Source organism: Megascapheus bottae, chromosome 15 (genome assembly GCF_031878675.1).
Source record: "Megascapheus bottae isolate mThoBot1 chromosome 15, mThoBot2.hap1, whole genome shotgun sequence".
Classification (NCBI taxonomy): domain Eukaryota; kingdom Metazoa; phylum Chordata; class Mammalia; order Rodentia; family Geomyidae; genus Megascapheus; species Megascapheus bottae.
Window position 1 is genome coordinate 17,063,436 of NC_143523.1, and position 5,553 is coordinate 17,068,988.

The window sequence follows — 5,553 nt, forward strand, 5'->3', positions numbered from 1 at the left end:
AAAGGCTTCTTTCATTGCAAAAATAGATATGTAACAATATGTTACTCTCAGAAACTTTGAGATCTCAAGAAAAGCAAATGTAAAAAGCAAATGTAGGCACCCTCCACTTGGTATAAAATTCAGTGTAGGAAGCATTAGGAATAAAATCAGCTTAAGAAATCAAGATAGCATTTCAATAAATTGCTATTGAAAACTCACACTAGATAAATTGGGAGGAGAATGGATATATGATGGAATAGGAGGAGGATGAGGGAGAAGGTTGGGGACCATATTAAGCCTTCTAAAATAAATTGTTTGCCCCAGTTTTCCCAACAGAATGTACCTTCTGTTAATTCACAGGTTAGCAGGTTAGCTCTTTGCAAAACTCCAGAAATACCAAGAACCATCTGGATGTATAGAATATAAATCAGATTTTCTCCATAATTTACAAAATAACTTTTTATTCTCTCTGTTTATTTCCCTCCATCTCTTTCCATGTCTCTCTCTTTCTGATTCTTTTTCCCCTTCTTCCCTCCCTCCTTCCCACTCTCACTCCCCCCACCCTTGTATTTTCTTTTTCTTCAAAGAACACACTCCCTGTCCATGGAGATGACTTCAAACTTCAATTATTGCTATCTTTACATAATTTTCACCTCCTCCTGATATATGTAGTTTCTCAGGAGAAGAATAAGAAATCTATTCAAATCACTCCACACAGTTCCCAAGTCCTACCTTTATTTTAATGTATCTCTCCTCTGTGGGTTTAATCCATGCAATTCAGAGGCTGTCTTTTTTTTTTTTTTTTAATTTTCTTGTGGGTCATGGGGCTTGAACTCAGCCTGTGTGTTGTCCCTGAGGTCTTTAGCTCAAGGCTAATACCCTACCCTTGATCTAAGTCCCACTTCCCTTTTTCTAGAGGTTAACTGGAGATAAGAGTTTCAAGGCCTTTTGTGCTCAGAATGGCTTTGAACCTTGATCCTTAGATCTCAGGCTCCTGAGTAGCTAGGATTACAGGCATGAGCCACTGCCCCCCCCCCCAAAGCTGTATCCTTTGTCTTCTATGGAAAGGCCTATTGTGTATACTTTTGATACTCTTTCAGTACCACTTCCACAACTTGGCCCTCAGAGGTTGTGGGGATGGACAAACTCTACGTAGAGTGCTCATTGGCAAATGACAAACATTTGTCACCCATAGTGTTATCAGGTATTGGGGACATGACAGAGCAGAACTTACTTCAAGTAACAGCAGAAGGTAGATGTGGTAGTCCACTATGAAAGGACTTGTTCATTGTGAACTTTGCTTTGTGTTATTTTTTCCAATGTCTTACAGAGTTCTTGATAAAGAGAAATGTTGTGAAGCTGAAGGAAAGGGCGGGAAGCATTACTGCATAGAGAATAATTAGGCTAAATCATTCTTTTAAGTTTTATTTTCATGTTTTCTATTTTAAACATCTTTTCTTTTATATATATATATGTATGTATATATATATATATATATATTTTTTTTTTTTTTTTGCCAGTCCTGAGCTTGAGCTCAGGGCCTGAGCACTGTCCTTGGACTTTCTCAAGGTTAGAGCTCTACCACTTGAGCCTCAGCACCACTTCCAGCTTTTTTCTATTTATGTGCTACCGAGGAATCAAACCTGGGTCTTCGTGAGTGCTAGGCAAGCACTCTACCACTAGGCCAAACTCCCAGCCCCATTTTTAGTATATATTTTAAAGTATCCACTAAGTGCTTAGCATTATCCTGCGTGTAATTCAGATAGTGTTACACTGTCAATTTTGTAACTTGAATTTTTTAATGAATGTTGCAATGCAAACATTTATTTATATTATGTAACTTTTGTTATAAATATAAATGATGTCTCAATATGAGAATTATTGATTTGGGAAAAATTATCATCATCTCTATCTTCTATACCCAGGTGATATTACTTCATTCACATAAGCATAAATCTCTTCCTCCATGTAAGTGGTTTCTTTTCTATTACCAGGCAGAGTCCTCTTTCCCTTTTGTCTTTCCTTTGGCCACTGCCACTGTGTTTGCACATGCTCAGTAGTACAATCCATTTTGGAAACCAGGCAGAGAACACGATCTCAGTCAGTGCTGGCAAATGCACCTTCCTTCAACAATTGGCGGCCACATTAGCAAGGCCCTGGCTCGAAATCTCATCAGTTACCTAATCCCAGCTTTGAAATTTCTGCACTCAGGTCCAACCCCTCTTGCAGCTTTCACACTAAACTCCAAGGACTGCTCATCTCTTCAAATATGAACATTTAGATGGATATCCTGGATTCCAAGATGAATGCGATGGTCTGTAGCAGAAAGCCCAGTACAGCCTATCTATACTTGAGAAAATCCAGATTTGATGTGGGCCCACGGTGGGACGCAGGCTCTGACTTGTGGACTTGTAATCGTCCTGCCTCAATCACTGACGTGCTGAGGGATTAGAAACAGGCAACTCTACACCTGGCTTTCAGAAAGTCAGATTAGCATCCAGAACTACAGGCGGTGCATCCTAGGAAGAGTGTCTAGTTTCAGTCTCTTGGTGTCATTCTAGGCCTTTTTGGCCCCAACATTTCTCCTCCCTACAAGGTAAAGGCTGTCAGTTGTTCTCTACTTTCACTGTTGCCTGACATCTCTTATTTTAGTCATTTCTTGATGTTTTTCTCTCTGCTTTTGTGTTTTATTCTCGATTGATCACACATCCCATCAACCATCTAGTATGCATATCAAATCCAGATTTAAGACCATTAAGAAAGGAAGCATCCAACACTAACAAATCTGATCCTGTTCATTTCCCTCCAAATACTTCCTTGAGTTTGTGTTTTAATACATTTTTTGTCTAATCAGTTGTTAGTTGAAGAAAACCAAGCTATTTAGCCCCTTCATTCACTCTCACTGTGTTGTTCTTTTTGTACCTTTCTTTTTTGTTGTTTGTTTTCGTTTTTGTTTCTTGCCAGTCTTGGGCATGAGCTCAGGGCCTGGGCACTGTCCTTGGACTTTCTCAAGGTTAGAGCTCTACCATTTGAGCCTCAGCACCATTTCTGTTTTTTTTTCTATGTATGTGGTACCGAGGAATCGAACCCAGGTCTTCGTGCATGCTAGGCAAGCACTGTACCACTAGGCCAAACTCCCAGCCCCCTTTTTGTACCTTTCTAATGACAATTTATAATGACACTTCACACGTTTTATGTAAACCTCTCTTTTCTTGTGGATTTTAGAAGCTGCTATTGCAAAGGCTTTCTTAAAACTTCTTGTAATGGGCTATAAATTTCCCCATATTTTATGCCAATAAATTTTCTGGTGGTTGCTTTTATCAATAAGACAATTTCATGTGCTGCAGGAAATTATTACTTGATGAAGGATTCAAAGTGGCATATGGCTCTATTGGAAATTTGATCACTTTAAAAAGTGAGTTTTGGCATCTCCTGCCAGGTCTGCCCTTGCACAGAGCCCTGCTCTCTAGGAACTCACCTCCCTGAAACTCCGGAAACTCTGGGAGAGACCTGCTAGGTCCCCTGCTGACCCTAATCTCAGATCTTCTTTTGTATATATGCGTATTTGGTTATTTGAAGTCAGATAGGGAAGGGAGGAAAACAAGATGAGGAGCAAGGGTAGGGGGAGGGAAATGGGGACCAAGACATGAGAAAGCGTATCAATGTTTGTGAAGTAATGTACCTTCCATCTGGTGAATATAATGTAACCCTTCTATTAATTATAATTTAAAAATATATGAAAAAAGTGAGTTTTGATGAAAAATTCAACTCCACATACATTGCCGCTGGGCTATTTTTACCTTCTCCAAATGCCTGTCTAACCCATGGTGGTGGTGGCGGTGTGGACCCTAAATCTAAACTGACTATACACCCTTGGAACAGAGTTTATGATGTGAGAAGGCGCTTTGTAGTTTATAGTTTAATATGCTCAGTTAACTGTAATGGAAACTTTTTTCTTTCCTCAGCAGACACAAACATTTTCATGATTGAAGATAAAAGTAAACTTTCTGTGTCCTTATTGCTTTTTCTTTATTTTCTGTTGTGTGATCCATATTCTGTCACCCAAACGTATTTTTTCCAATTTCTTCTCAGATTTGTTATAATTTCTGCCTTTCTTCTCTTGGCATGCAAAGACAGGACCAAGTGCACAGGATGCCAGCTGTTGTAGGTCCTTCCACATTAAGTTGATAAATCTTGCAACCAGAAGTCATTTGTCAAGAATACATTTATTGGAATCCAAATTACTTTGCGTGCAGGGGTGGCTGCATTGGTTTGCCAAGTCTTACTAAATAATTCATCAAATCCTGATTTGCTAGAAATGTAATACAAAAGAAACACATAATAAAATTAAATGCACTTTCTATCTTGCAATACAACTACGGAAATGTAATTACACATCATTGTCATATCATAAATATTATTATGCTGATTTCAGTGGTCAGATATGTGCCGGTGTGTTTTAAAATATGCCCAATATAGAGCAATTATATTGTCACCATCCTTAATTTCAAAAATAGTGAATATTTTCCTGTTTCTTTGCTTCATCGTTACTCTCCTGCCAAGGGAGAGAAAAATAGCAAAAATTCTGTTTTAATATAAATGAAAATGTGTTTGCTTTCTCAGTTCCTTACTGGGGCAAAAGTAATGAGTAATTTCAACTTGTACTGACCTCTTAGATCCTTCTTTATTGGTGATTTACAATGTATTTATAAATCTACTTCTGACTCACCTAGGAAATTAAAACTCTTTAGTCTACCTGAAAACTGAGAAAGCACATTTTTAAATATCTCTTAAGGATTATCATAATATGTGAGAAAAGATTACTAATCTCCTTACCAAAAGGGTCACGCAAGTTTAAGGGATAATAATAATGATGTATACAATCCTTTTTGTAAAAATTTTTGGGAACTTATGAAAACTACTTTGTAATTTACAATTCATATAAGGGATTCTGCTTTTTCTTTGGGTTAACTATTAGTTTACTAATCATGTAAACAGCATGTATTGACTATGATCGGAATTTATTTCCCTATCTTTTGATGCTGTCCTTATGTATTATTTATAGTAATTAGAAGAATAGATTTGTGTGTATCTTATTGTACATAATCACTAATGTGCAGTTTATTGCAATGCTTTTTAATATATTTATTCTATATTTCAATTTTATCCTATCTTTTTACACTATTATTTTTATGTTTATTGAACATTAGTGTTTTTGTTTCAGGATTTATGTTCCCTCATTTGTTGGTAATCCTTAGGGATTTTGCATTCTCATTTGTACCAATTTTTAATCACTTCTGAAGAAATTTTCTACATAGTTTCCATGGTTATTTTCCTGAAGATCTGAGTTTTTATTGTTGTTATAGTTGTTGTGTTTGTTTTTTGGGGGAGTCAAAGCCTCTCAAGTCAACTTGGAGACATATTTTCCTTCTAGAATTGGTTCCATTACTTGTCTCCCAGTTTTATTTTTACTAGAATATTGCACATATTTAAGATGCACAATGTGTTCTCATATATCGGTAATTATATTTCATGATTTATGTATCTATCAAGGAAGAATCATCCTTCTTTTGT

The 5,553-nt window shown here is 36.9% G+C and overlaps 1 non-coding gene across 1 annotated transcript; it reads right to left on the reverse strand.

Annotated features, from left to right (window-relative positions):
* Positions 1-3,275: 3,275 nt before the first annotated feature.
* On the reverse strand, positions 3,276-3,526 carry LOC150053850 (Nuclear RNase P). The gene has a single exon (XR_016537989.1).
* Positions 3,527-5,553: the final 2,027 nt, after the last annotated feature.